Source organism: Mobula hypostoma, chromosome 24 (assembly GCF_963921235.1).
Source record: "Mobula hypostoma chromosome 24, sMobHyp1.1, whole genome shotgun sequence".
Classification (NCBI taxonomy): Eukaryota; Metazoa; Chordata; class Chondrichthyes; order Myliobatiformes; family Myliobatidae; genus Mobula; species Mobula hypostoma.
In genome coordinates, this window is record NC_086120.1 from 33,256,101 (window position 1) to 33,271,197 (window position 15,097).

The 15,097-nt window shown below is 43.6% G+C and overlaps 1 long non-coding RNA gene across 2 annotated transcripts in view; it reads right to left on the minus strand.

The window, feature by feature from the left end:
* The window catches only part of LOC134337214 (uncharacterized), a 173,138-nt gene that overhangs the window by 85,978 nt on the left and 72,063 nt on the right, over positions 1 to 15,097 (minus strand). Inside the window, exon 4 of one of the 2 annotated variants that reach the window (XR_010015948.1) lies at positions 11,829 to 11,925. The exons of the other annotated variant lie outside the window; for it this stretch is intronic. This is a non-coding gene — a long non-coding RNA (uncharacterized LOC134337214). The remainder of the gene's footprint in view (positions 1 to 11,828; positions 11,926 to 15,097) is intronic. 2 annotated transcript variants of the gene reach the window in all.

Sequence of the window (15,097 nt, forward strand, 5' to 3'; positions counted from 1 at the left end):
CAATAACTTCACACTTTTCGTAGTTTCTAACTTGTTTAAGTAGTGAAATCATTTTATTTTCACTCTGGCTTCTTCTGGCATCTCCAAGCCTGAATGCCTGAAACCACAGTGAGTAGAACAGTTCTAAATTGCCTTAGTCTTTATTACTCACCAACTAACAGTGCCAAAAATTAATGCTCTTTGAACACAAACATACAAGTGACTCTATTTAACAACAGTTCATTCCAAGCATGGTGTAGCATTAAACAGCCATGCAACATGCACACGACTAATGTAGTTAGAAAATATTAGGCAAAAGTTACCTGTCCCAATTAAGCAGCATGGTGTCCCAAATAAAGGAAGGGAATCCCAGCCATTTTCTTGATTTAATTTTGTTCTATAAAAGTTGTCCCAAATAAGTGGCTGCCCTGATTAACTGATGGCCCAATTAATTGGAATCCATTGAGTTCCCTTTGTCTTACCCAACCTTAGCTCACTCTGCGTTTAACTAGCTTTTCCTTTCTCTCTCCGAATTCTGATTGAGTCTTCAACGTAAAACTTCTCTTCGCACAGATGTTGCCTGACCTACTGTGTATTTTCAATGTTTTTTGCTTTTATTTCAGCCTTCTAGCAACTGCAGTTTTTTAAAAATTTTCATCTTCTCTCAGAGATATTGTGTTTCAGAAGATCACCTTAAATTAAGGTCTCCGTCAGGTATTTGGGTTACTGCTTAAGGCAGCCATGCTGAAAATTACCCTTTAGTAAATGTAATGTTTTGAACATGATACATTTCATAATCTTTTTAACTATGGTAATGGTGTTAGGGAGACAAAAGGTAATACTCCCTGCAAAACACCATGCTAAGGTAACAAATTTCACGTCACATGCTGGTGATAATAAACCTGGGTAGGTCATTTAGGACAGAGTTGAGGAGGAACTTCTTCTCCCAGAGAGTTGTGGAGGTGTGGAACGCGCTGCCTCAGAAGGCAGTGGAGGCCATTTCTCTGGATGCTTTCAAGAAGGAGCTAGATAGGTATCTTATGGATAGGGGAATCAAGGGTTATAGGGACAGGGCAGGAACCGGGTATTGATAGTAGATGATCAGCCATGATCTCAGAATGGCGGTGCAGGCTCAAAGGGCCGAATGGTCTACTTCTGCACCTATTGTCTATTGATTCTGATTCATTATCGTTCTGGAATGTTAGTCTGGGAACTTTTGCATTTAGATAACTTCCAGGAGTCTTTAAGCCTCTACTTACTCCAAAACATCTTGTGGGTTCAGAGGCAATTCCAGATCGAATCTTGGCCTCACAATTACCTCAATATGATCATTTACATTGTTGTTTACTAGCACTGCACTTTCTCTGTAACTTCTTAATTTTATTCTGTATTGTTATTGTTTTGCTTTGCTCTACCTCAATGCATTGTGTAATGATTTGATCTGTACAAAATGTATGCAAGACAATTTTTTCTTTTTATATTGGTACACGTGACAATAATAAGCCAATACCAATACCATAATATATTTTGGGGCTGTCCCATGAATAAAACATCTATGTGAACACTTTTTAAAGTGTCGTTCTAGGAGACAACAACAGTTCTCTATTTTCATTTTGCCTCCTTTGTATATGACAGTATGACAGCAGCCAATCCCAGACTATTCTTGATTTTGCCACAGGTCATTGAAGCAGCTTTCTTTGGGAGTTGTTGTGGCTGGAGGCCTTCTCAGAGCACAAGAGATAATCTGTCAAGGCACATTGACTTTCCTAGAAGTAAGTTCAAGGTTCGAAGTTCAAGGTACATTTATTATCCAAGTATGTATGAGGTATACAATTCTAAGATACAGACAGCCACGAAACAAAGAAAGCCATAAAAGCTGTTTATAGAAAAACATCAAACCCCCATGCCCAAAAATACAAATCACGCAAACAGCAACAAGAACATCAAACCACAAACCCCATACACCCTCCATGCAAAAAAAAATCATGCAAACAACAACAAGGAAGAATGGGCAAAAACACAGAATATAAAGCATAAAACTGAAAGAGTACAAGTGAACTACAGTCCATTCCATAAGTCACAGACCTATAATAATCAGTACTATCCTCTGACAGATTTGAGGGAGAGAGAGAGGGACCATTCAAAAGCAGGAGCCTTCCCTCAGGAGCAGCAAGCGAGAGATCATCACACAGAGACACCTTCCACACAAGTGTGAACAAGTGCAGGTTGCTGGAGAGTTTTGTTTAGTGATGTGCTGGCTATCCTTGCTTTTATTGTTCGGTCACTATGACACTGGTGATTGCAGGGGCTGTATGATAGATAGGATTAATGCTACCTGTGGATGCAAGGTAAGGAGGTTGAACTTTGAAACTGGCATCACTTGTAAGAGGGAAATACGTGGTTTATAAAAGAATGAAGCTCTAGTAGTGCGGCTATTTTGGACAGGCCATTTCGAGGACAGCTGCTTTCTCGGGTCCAAGTGCCGAGCCTGAGAAGTGCAGAGGCTGTGACAAGTGGAGTTTTGACAGGGGCTGAATCGTAACTGAGAACTGTAAGTCAAGGTTAGCTCTTCTATTTTTTAGCCTGGTATTTAGTTCAGAGATAAAAATGGCAGTTAACAGAGTGGCAAGCTCTGCCTGTCAAATGTGGAAGATGAGGTCAAGTGTCCATGACAATTGCAGGTAATGTATGCACTTGCATCTCCTTTCAGACCGCATTGATCGGGTGGAGCAGCAATTGGACATATCGAGGGACATACAGGAGACAGAGAGTATCATAGATAGGAGGTTCATGGAGGTGGCCACACCTGAAGCTCAGACAGGTAGACAGGTAGACAGGTGACAGCCAGAGGGTCAAGCAGTCTGGTGGATATTCACAGCCCAAGCTCAAAATGCTTCTCATAATCCTCAGCCTTTCAGACATCACTATCCAAAGTTCAAGTTGCTAAGGTTCGAGTGAACAGCCAGCACCCTTTTCCCCGGGCGGCAATGACTACTACTATAGAACATCCTTTTAAGGTTAGTGGAGGAAAGTTCAGGGGAGATATCACAGGTAGGTATTTTATACAGAGAGCGGTAACGAATGGAATGCACTGCTGTGGGTAATGGTAGAGGCGGACACATTAGGGACATTTAAAAGGCTCTGAGATAGGAAAATGGTTGAAAGAAAATTAGAGGGTTCTGTGCTGTGTAGGAGGGAATTGTTAGATTAATTGTGGACAACAACGTGGACTGAGGGTCCATACTTTGTTGTACTATTCCACTGTAGGTTCTATGCTTATTGCTAATTTAATACTCAAGATGTTTCACTAGTATCCTTTGCTATCCATTTGGCAAGGTCAAAAATATTACTCGTTTTGATTAAATTAAGATTATGATACTCTTAACCTGGTAAGCACTAACAATTCCACAACACCCAACAGATATTGCAAAGCAACATACAGAAAAGATGAGTTAATTCCAGATCACGAGTAAAGACAAATATAAAATCAATTATGCAAATTTGAGTTTTGAGCAGTTACGAAGGAAGAGACACAAAATCCACTTCTCAGCCTTGGTGCAAGACGGGTCTCTTCTTAGAGCCTTCTTTTCTGACAGACGGCTTATTCATCTGCAACTCAGTGATAATTTTTTCTTGTTCGCAAAGACTGTATTTGAGCTTTGGAAGCCTTTTGTAAAATTATAAACTTTCTTCGAATATACTCCTCAAAATAAAACATGCTTCATTGAAAGTAAAATTACTGTGATTAATCTGATTAATTAGCTGGAGATACAGTTTGCAACAGTAATCGGCACACACAGACACGTGTACATACAGCTAGGGAGCCTCGCACTTCTGCACAGTAATGTATTTGTCAACGTGGAGTGAAGAGTGAGTTTGCTAATCTGACGGAAGTAAAAGATGTTGGGAATGGTGAAGGTGGAGCCCTGTGAGAGGAGTGGCAGAGAAGGAATACCGGGGGCAGGGTGTGGCACTGGTGCAGACACACCCAGCTCTGAGACACCAGGCAAGGTAATTTGATTCTAATCAATTGGTTTATTTATCATTACAGAATGACTCTTCAGTGTTTCTGGCTCCCTTCCCCTTTTCCCAGCCATGATTCCCCTCTCCCTGCCCCCTTCCCACTCTTAGACCATAAGATACAGGAGCAGAAGTAGGCCATTCAGCCCATCAAGACTGCTCCGCCATTCAAGTATGGGCTAATCCAATTCTTCCAATCATCCCCACTCCCCTGCCTTCACCCCATACCCTTTGATGCCCTGGCTAATCAAGAACCTATCTATCTCTGCCGTAAACGCACCCAGCGACTTGGCCTCCACAGCTGCTCATGGCAACAAATTCCACAGATTTACCACCCTCTGACTAAAGTAATTTCTCCATATCTCTGTTCTAAATGGACAACCTTCAATCATGAAGTCATGCTCTCTTGTACTAGACTCCCCTACCATGGGAAATAATTTTGCCATATCTAATCTGTTCAGGCCTTTTAACATTCAGAATATTTCTGTGAGATCCTCCTTCATTCTCCTGAACTCCAGGGAATACAGCCCTAGAGCTGCCAGACATTCCTAATACTGTAACCCTTTCATTCCTGGAATCATTCTCGTGAATCTTCTCTCAGTCCACAAAAGAGACCCATATCAGAATCAGGTTTATCGTCATTCACATATGTCATGAAAGTTGTTTCCTTTTATGTCAGCAGTGTAATGCAATGCATAAAATTACTACAGTACTGTGCAAAAGTCTTAGGCACCCTAGCTATATATGCATGTGCCTTAGACTTCTGCACAGTACTGTATCCCCTCCTTGGTCGTGAGAGGGACCCACTACTTAAAATAATAATTATTGACAACTGAACCCCTTCAGAAAAGAAACTAAGGTAGTTAAGTAAATTAGTCACTGAGTTCTACAGTAGGTTGATAGATTAGAATAGCGAAAGTACTAGTAGACACTTATGAAGGAGAAAACTTAAGTTTAGGCTCTAGAACAGGTGCACTGAATGTCATCACAGAAGGTAACACAGGATTTCCTTTTGGCCATATCTCTCTCTGATAGGCATATAATGCCACTTGGAATATTGTTGGAGAGGAGAGGCTCTCACGGGAAAAGTGCAGAAGGTGTATGAATGGCATTACATCAAGCTCTGTTGTAGAACAGGAAATGTCAAAGACTAAAGCAGCAGTTTTTCTAAGGGTTTGATAGTCAGGGTTTAGGGCAGGAGTTTCTGTGACCTACCAGCATGACTCCAGGATGGTGCATTGCTTCCCAGGTACCAGGGTCAACGATGTCACTCAGCAGGTACAGCAACACTCTGAAAAGGGAAGCCTTGATATTGTTTATGTTAGAGACATAGGTAAGAAGAGCGATGAGGGAATTTCGCGAGTCAGGGAGAAGGATGAAAATCTGGACTTCTTGAATGTAATCTCAGGATTACTCCTTGTGCCACAATGTATTAAGTTCAGAAACAAAAAAATAGAACAACTGACTGCAAGGCTAAGGAGCCAAAGAAGAGGACAGGGTTTGGTATATTTGGATGATTGGCATTTCTTCTGGGGCAGGGGTGACCTGTACAAGAAGGAGAGGTTGAAGCTAAATTAGAGCTAAATTGTTAATTGGAAAGGATTAAACCAGACAAGCAGGTGTGTAAGACCCAAAATATCAGTATAGTGGAGGAGAGAGAGTAGTGATGGGAGCAGGCATATCTAGAGGGCACAGGAGGCAGAAATAGGACTGGGAGCATAGGAGGGATGGTAGCCCTGTCTGTATTTACTTTAATGCATGGAGCCTTGCGGGTAAGATGGATGCCCTGAGAGCATGGATAGCATTTCTGATTATGATGCTGCGGCAATCATGATAATGTGGCTGAAGAAAGAGCAAGAATAGCAGCTCAGTATTCCTCCGTGTAGTTCTTTCAGAAATCCCAGGGTGGTTCCAAAAAAATGGAGGAGGTGTTGCACTACTGACCAGTGAGAGGACTGCATCAGTACTCAGCGACCAATGAGAGGGCTGCATCAGTACTCAGGGACCAATGAGAGGACTGCATCAGGGACCAATGAGAGGACTGCATCAGTACTCAGGGACCAATGAGAGGACTGCATCAGTACTTAGGGACCAATGAGAGGACTGCATCAGTACTCAGGGATAAGATTGGACTGCGAGTTCAAGTGTTAAAGGGTGTGGCAGTAATGCACCATTAAGCTGGATGCCAACCGCCGTAAAACAAGATACAGACAGAAGTGTTAAGGGGAAGGAAGGGGGAAGACACGAGAATAAAAAGATGGGGAGAGAGGAAGGAGGAGAGCTGGAAGGTGATAGGCGAAGCCAGGTGTATAGAAAAGATGAAGGGACAAGTTCCCAGGAAGGGTACGTGGCTGTGGTAACAGGTCTGGGTGAGTACATGGTCGAAGAGAGGGAAGCAGAGATCACAGAGGGGGAGCAGTGGGAAAAGATCTCACTGAACCTCCGTCCAGGAGAAGATTAAAACTTCTTCAGGGTAGGTGTCCCACAAGACAGGTGACTCCAGTCATTCTCAATCCTCTTCAGAAATAGTCTGCCTAGAGTCAGTGGTCTGCCTGGCACCAGCTGCACCCATGGCTTCACGTGACCCTGCTCGGGGGTGGGGGGGTGCTAAGCAGGCGCCACACCCTCCCCAAGGACAGCAGACGGAAGGAGCACCTTACACCTCCTTTGGTAGAGACGTCTCTCTACCCCGGTGGCGGTAATGCACCATTAAGCTGGATGCCAACCGCTGTAAAACAAGATACAGACAGACAGTCTCTCTACCCTGCCACCCTGGGGTAAGGCTCGATCATTCTAATAATCAGGAGGAAGTAAACTTAACAGTCCTTCCAGTCTGGTGGGTGTGGCAGGTGGGCTGGGCCAGGGATGCTGAGAAGGAGAGGGGAAGATTTTAAGACTGGGACTGCAAGTATTTTAAATGCAGGTGGAAACGCACATCACAGAGAAGGAGAAGTCTTGTATGGTGCTGCCACTCAGTGGCCAAGTAATTTCACTGCGAGCACTTTTTCCACTGCTGTAGTTAAGGTTCAAATCACACAGGGGAAACGTGTGCTTGAGCAAAGAGTTGCAATCAATCATTTGCAGGAGAAAGAAGCAAATTGTCAATACTTTGCAGTTAAAAGGGTCTTTAAGAATCCCCATGTGTATTCAATGGCTGAAGTACAGAGTGCTGTATTGCTATTCTTACACGGAGACTGAATCCCAACACTGTCCAGCACTGTCAGTAAAGTAAGCACTGACAGAGTTGGAGAAATCAAAAAACAAATAGATAGCATCCTGATTCAGGCTGCACGTCCCGCAGAGAGTATTCAGTTTCTGTTAGAAAATTGAGTCCCACTCCCTGGCAGGGAAGAGGCTACGCAGCATTCACTAGACACAAAAACAGTTATTTCCCCCAAGCTGTCAGGCTGATCAGCACCTCAACAATTAACCCGAACCACCACATACACATCAGCCAGCATCACTTTATGTACACACACTCTATGTATATAACATGTGTTTGATAAGGTTACTTTTATATTTATTTCTTTTTATTGTGTTCTTTATCCATATTGTGTTTGTTATGCTGCATTGAATCTGCAGTAACAATCATTTTATTGATCTTTTCTGAGGAATGACAATGAACAATCCTGAATAAACTTCAGCACAACCATCCAGCTGATCCTGCGTACAGCATTGAAACTGTGGCACACGACTAGAGGTAACGCACATAGGTTGCAGGAGGAACTCAGCAGGTCAGGCAGCATCTATAAACAGCCCTTCAACGTTATGGGCTGAGATCCTTCTTCAGGACTGGAAAGGGAGGAGGGAGATAACAGAATAAAAAGCTGGAGGCGAGGTGAAGGGGAAGGAGGATAGCTAGAAGGTGGTAGGTAAAGATAAATGGGTAGGAAACATACAGGGCTGGAGAGGAAGGAATGTGATACGAGAGTGGACCGTAGGAGAAAGGGAAGAAGGAGAGGACCCAGAGGAAGATGATAGCCAAGTGAGAAGAGATAAGAGGCTAGAGTGGGGAATAGGAGGGGGACAGAGTTTTATTTTACCAGAAGGAGAAATCGATATTCACGCTATTAGTTGGAAGGCTACCTAGATGTTGCTCATCCACCCTGAGGGTGGCCTCACCGAGGCATACGGAGACCATGGACTGACATGTCGGAACAAAAATGGGAATCAGAATTAAAATGTTTAGGCAGCAAGACTTTCCACCTTTGGCAGATGGAGTGGAGGTACACGATGAAACAGTCTCCTTATTTATGACAGGTCTCACCAGTGTAGAGGAGGCCGCATTGGGACACAATAGAAAAGCCCAGCAGATTCACATTTGAACTGTTGCCTCATCTGGATAGACTGTTTGGGGTCCTGAATGGAGGTGAAGGGTAGGTGTAACACTTTGGCCACTTGCAGGGTTAAGTGCCAGGAGGGAGATTTGTGAGGAGGGACAAATGGACAAGGGAATCATGGAGGGAGCGATCATTGTGGAAAGCAGAGAGAGGAGGAGAAGGGAGACGTACCAGAGGTGACATTTGTTTAGATGAGTCGTAAAAACTGAGGCTCTGTCCACCTTCTGTCACAACCACGGATTTGGCAGCGCAGTAGATACGGCAATTGTGCTTGTGAATTTTCACATGTCAGCTAATTATTATTTAATCATGATAGTATTTAACTCCATACTTGTCGTCGTAGTGCTTGTCGAGACTTGGACAGAGCACAGCAATGTTTCGCTGACTGTTTGCTTTCGGCCTTCCCTCAGAAAATTGGACTTTCAAGTCAACTGACTCTGAAGACTAGCGGTATTCGTTTAATGTTTAGATTTTCCTTTCAGCCGCAGTGTGGGCTTCGTTTTCCATTTGAGTGTTTTAGTTAACAGCCCTGTTTGGCCGAGCATTTTTTGTTTTGTTTTCCCTTTAACTCTGTTTGCATTAAAGTTTGTGAACCATCAACCTGCTTCAGTGTCTCTCACTCCGCACTTGGGCCACATCCGAACCCGGTAACACCTTCTGAGTTAGATATAAAATGTTCCAATATCCTGAACAACCAACATTATCAAATCATAGATGAATTAGCAGTTAGACAGGCAAAAGTCAGTAGCAGAAATCAGTGTAGCTTTGTGTGTGGAAAATCCTTTTTGATGAATCATTTAGAGTTTTTTGAAGGGATAATCGAAAGTACAGATGAGGGTATGGTAGCAGGTGTTGTCTATTTAGACTTCATCAAAGCTTTCAACAAGGTGCCATATGGCAGGTGGTCTAGAAAGTTATGTCCCAGGGAGATCGAGGAAGATCTGGTGAAGTGGGTTCAAAATTGGCTTGGAGATCAGAAACATAGAGTAATGGTTGAAGGTTGCTTCTCATTCTGGAGACTAGGAACCAGTAGTATGCCTCAGGAGTCAGTGTCGGAACCAGTTATTCATTATTTGTATGGATGAACCCACAAGGTTTGATCAGCAAGTTTGCAGATGACACAAAATGAGGAAATGTCATTGATACTGAGGAAGGTTATTGTAGATTACCGGGGGGGGGGGGGCAGGGGGTTGATCAGTTAAGCAAACAGATTCCAGTACATATACCTGTAAGTGTGAAATGAAACATTTTGGAAAGTCGAACCATTCTATTTCCTCCATTACTTCAGTAGCCTCACTACAAAAAAAAAAATCATTGCCTGAAAAGTGTTTTGGATCATTGTTCATATGAAATAGAACCATCTCTCCCACAAGGAGCTTACTCGAATCAAATCTTGCTCTCACTTCTCCGGTGAAACCACCCCATTTCTAACAATGCAAACTCTATGAGCACTGCACACCTCCAGCTTCACTCTACTCCAGAGTAAGCTATCACAAAGAGCAGTTGATTTAATTCAATACTTTAAATGAATCCAACTGTTTTGTGTGTATCATGGTTTCATTTTTATCAATTATTTAGAAACTAAAATTACTAAAACTTAAGAATTCAGAATTAGAATCAGGTTTATAATCACTGACATGTCATGAAATGTGTTGTTTTCTAGCAGCAGTACAGTGCAAGAAATTACTGTAAACTACAAAATATATAAATAGTGCAAAAGATGAATAATGAGGTCATGTTCATAGGTCCATGAACTGTTCAGAAAATGGCAGAGGTGAAGAAGTGTTCTCAAAACACTGAGTATGAGTCTGTACCTCCTCCCTGATGGTCGTAACAAGAAGAGGGCATGCCCTGGATGGTGAGAGTCTTTAATGATGGATGCCAGCTTGTTGAGGTACCACTTTTTTGTCACATGCAGCGAGACACAGAGGAAAGTTTGTTCTGCACACTGCTTATTCAGATCAACTACATTGCACTGTGCATTAAGGCAGCACAATGTTAGACAATAATAATGCAATATAAGGTGTACCAGCTGCAGAACAGAAATGCAGTGCAAGTAGACAATGAGGGCAAAATCTTATGAGATAGATTGGAAGGTCAAGGGTCCATCATTTGCAATATTCATGACATCTGTAAGTCTATTCAGGTTCTCATCCGTCTACCAAAACCACTTATTAAACATTTATTTATTGAGATGCAGTGCAGAATAGGCTATTCCAGACCTTGGAGCCACGCCACCAAGCCTAATCACGGGACAATTTACAATGACCAATACTTCTTTAAACTGTGAGAGGAAGCTGGAGCACCCGGAGGAAACCCACGCGGTCACAGGGAGAACGGACAACCTTCTTACGGGCAGCGGCAGGAATTGAACCCCAGCTGCCTGTACTGTAAAGCGTTGTGCTAACCACTACGCTACCATGCCACCCCTGGATGTGGAACCTGACACTGGGTCATTAAAGTCATGAGAAGAAAATCTGAAATAAAGGCCAAGAATAATGAAAACAGTCAGCGTCATGCAGCAACACACATCAAAGTTGCTGCTGAACACAGCAGGCCAGGCAGCATCTCTAGGAAGAGGTACGGTCGACGTTTCAGGCCGAGACCCTTCGTCAGGACAACATAAGCAGGCAACATGTTGGGCCGTGACCGTCTATCATGACTGGAAAGGAAGGGTGAAGCAGCCAGAATGAGAAGGTTGGGGGGAGGGGAGGAGGAGGGGAAGGAATACAAAATGGCAGATACCAAGTGAAACCAGGTGGGTGAGGGAGAAGGTGAGTGAGTGGGGGAGAGGCGATGATGTAAGAAGCTGTGAGGTGGTAGGTGGAAAAGATAAAGGCCTAAAGAAGAAGGAATCTAATAGGAGAGGACTGTGGACCTTAGGAGAAACAGAAGGAGGAGGGCACCAGAGGGAGGTGTTGGGCATTTGGGGAGAAGAGAAGGGGTAAGAGAGGAGCCAAAACGGAGAATGGAATAAAGAAAAAAAGGGGAGGGAAGAGAAACTATTAGAGGTTAGAGAAATCAATGTTCTTACCATCAGGTTGTAGGCTACCCAGACAGAACATGAGGTGTTACTCCTTCAACGTTCGGACACCAGGGTAACATAGCTGTTAGCCTGATGCTATTACAGCTCCGGGTGTTGGAGTTCAGAGTTCAATGCTGACATCATCTACAAGGAATCTGTACATCCTTCCATTGAAGTACATGGGTTTTCTCCTGTGCTCCAATTTCTGCCCACAGTCTAAAGATGTACCAGTTGGTAGGTTAATTGGTCATTGTAAATTGTCCTGTGATTCGGCTCAGTTTAAATCAGGTGTTGCTAGGCAACATGGCTCAAAGGACCAGAAAGACCTGTTCCATGCTGTATCTCAATAAATAAATAAATACCTGAGAGTGGCCTCATTGTGATAGTAGAAGAGACCATGAACTAGCACATTGGAATGGGAATGGAAAGTCAAATTGAAATGGGTGCCAACAGGGAAATCTCACCTTTTGTGGTAAACAGCGTGAAGTCAACAAAGCAGTCCCCTAATCTGCATTGGGTCTCACCGATGTAGAGGAGGTTGCACCAGGAACACCATCTAACCTTGACAGAGTCAAAGGCAGAAAAATCCAGTCAGTCCCTTTCACTATCCCAGTCATCTCTCAGGTTTACTTCCTTAAAGTGCCAATGCAACATCCATAGAACGTAGAACATAGAATAGTACAGCACAGTACAGGCCCTTCGGCCCACAATGTTGTGCCGACCCTCAAACCCTGCCTCCCATATAATCCCCCACCTTAAATTCCTCCATATACCTGTCTAGTAGCCTCTTGAATTTCACTAGTGTATCTGCCTCCACCACTGACTCAGGCAGTGCATTCCATGTACCAATCACTCTCTGAGTAAAAAACCTTCCTCTAATATCCCCCTTGAACTTACCACCCCTTACCTTAAAGCCATGTCCTCTTGTATTGAGCAGTGGTGCCCTGGGGAAGAGGCGCTGGCTATCCACTCTATCTATTCCTCTTAATATCTTGTATACCTCTATCATGTCTCCTCTCATCCTCCTTCTCGCCAAAGAGTAAAGCCCTAGCTCCCTTAATCTCTGATCATAATCCATACTCTCTAAACCAGGCAGCATCCTGGTAAATCTCCTCTGTATCCTTTCCAATGCTTCCACATCCTTCCTATAGTGAACTGGACACAGTACTTCAAGTGTGGCCTAACCAGAGTTTTATAGAGCTGCATCATTACCTCGCAACTCTTAAACTCTATCCCTCGACTTATGAAAGCTAACACCCCATAAGCTTTCTTAACTACCCTATCTACCTGTGAGGCAACTTTCAGGGATCTGTGGACATGTACTCCCAGATCCCTCTGCTCTTCCACACTACCAAGTATCCTGCCATTTACTTTGTTCTCTGCCTTGGAGTTTGTCCTTCCAAAGTGTACCACCTCACACTTCTCTGGGTTGAACTCCATCTGCCACTTCTCAGCCCACTTCTGCATCTTATCAATGTCTCTCTGCAATCTCCGACAATCCTCTACACTATCTACAACACCACCAGTGTCGTTTGTGTCGTCTGCAAACTTGCCAACCCACCCTTCTACCACCACATCCAGGTCGTTAATAAAAATCATGCAAAGTAGAGGTCCCAGAACCGATCCTTGTGGGACACCACTCGTCACGACCCTCCAATCTGATTGTACTCCCTCCACCATGACCCTCTGCCTTCTGCAAGCATGCCAATTCTGAATCCACCTGGCCAAACTTCCCTGGATCCCATGCCTTCTGACTTTCTGAATAAGCCTACCATGTGGAACCTTGTCAAATGCCTTACTAAAATCCGTATAGATTACATCCACTGCACTACCCTCATCTATATGCCTGGTCACCTCCTCAAAGAACTCTATCAGGCTTGTGAGACAGGATCTGCCCTTCACAAAGCCACGCTGACTGTCCCTGATCAGACCATGATTCTCTAACTGCCCATAGATCCTATCTCTAAGAATCTTTTCCAATAGCTTTCCCACCACAGACGTAAGGCTCACTGGTCTATAATTACCCGGACGATCCCCACTACCTTTTTTGAACAAGGGAACAACATTCGCCTCCCTCCAATCCTCCGGTACCATTCCCGTAGACAACAAGAACATGAAGATCCTAGCCAGAGGCTCAGCAATCTCTTCCCTCACCTCGTGGAGCAGCCTGGGGAATATTCCATCAAGCCCCGGGGACATATCCGTCCTAATGTATTTTAACAACTCCAACACCTCCTCTCCCTTAATATCAACATGCTCCAGAACATCAACGTCACTCATATTGTCCTCACCGTCATCAAGTTCCCTCTCACTGGTGAATACCGAAGAGAAGTATTCATTGAGGACCTCGCTCACTTCCACACCCTCCAGGCACATCTTCCCACCTTTATCTCTAATCGGACCTACCTTCACTCCTTTTGTTCTTCACATAATTGAAGAATGCCTTGGGGTTTTTCTTTACCCTACTCACCAAGACCTTCTTATGCCCCCTTCTTGCTCTTCTCAGCCTCTTCATAAGCTCCTTTCTTGCTACTCTATATTCCTCAATAGACCCATCTGATCCTTGCTTCCTAAACCTCATGTATGCTGCCTTCTTTCACATGAACTAGATTTTCCACCTCATTTGTCATCCTTTTGAAATCATTGATCTTCTCTACTTCCATCTCTCTCCTGGGCAGTGAATTCCAGGCCAACATCACTCACTGAATGAGTGTTATTCCTCACCACCTCCCCTACTCGTACCAAACGTAATGCACTAAAGACCTTACATTTGGTTTAGAGAAGTGTTTTTGGCACCTCAGAAGTGAAGTTCATGTCTGTCTGTAGAAATATTCTAGCCACACCTTTAGTTATATTACTTTTATTAATTTGGCATTATTCAGCCAGACCACTATCTCACAATCTAACTACACTTTTTATAAAATGCTTCACGAACTGTAAAGCACTTTGGACCATCCTATAAGGAGCATGAAAAGTCCTTCAGAAATACAAATCATTGTTTTCCTTGTTACAATATAAAATACATTACTGAAATCTAAGCTACACAGGAAAGAACAGAATTTATTGTCAACCTTTAATTGCCTTTGGGAAATGGTTCTGGGTCACATTCCTGGATCACCATAGTTCTTTCGGTAAAAGCACTTCCACAGAGTTATGGGGTTGGAAGCTTCACAGTTTAGACCATAAGATTTAGGATCAGAATTAGGCCATTTGGCCCATCGAGTCAGCTCCACCATTTCATCATGGCTGATTCATTTCCCTCTCAGTCACAATCTCATGCCATTTACCTATATCCCTGACAAATAAAGAATTTATCAACCTCTGCCTTAAATATACCCAATGACTTGGCCTCCACAGCCACCATTGGCAATGAATTCCACGGGTTCACCACTCTCTGGTTAAAGAAATGCTTCCTCGTCTCCATTCTAAATGGAAGTCCCCCTACTCTGAGGCTGTGTTCTCTGCTCTTAGACTCCACCACCATAGCCAACAAGCTCTCCACTTCCACTCTATCAAGGCCTTTCAACATTCATAGATTTTCACAAGATCACCACCACCACCACCCCCCCAACCGCCATTCTTCGGAATTCCAGTGAGTACAGGCCCAGAGCCATCAAACACTTCTCAAATGACAAGTCTTTCAATCCCAGAATCATTTTCGTGAACCTCCTTTGAACCCTCTCCAATGTCAGTACATCCTTTCTTAGATAAGGGGCCCAAGACTGCTCACAAT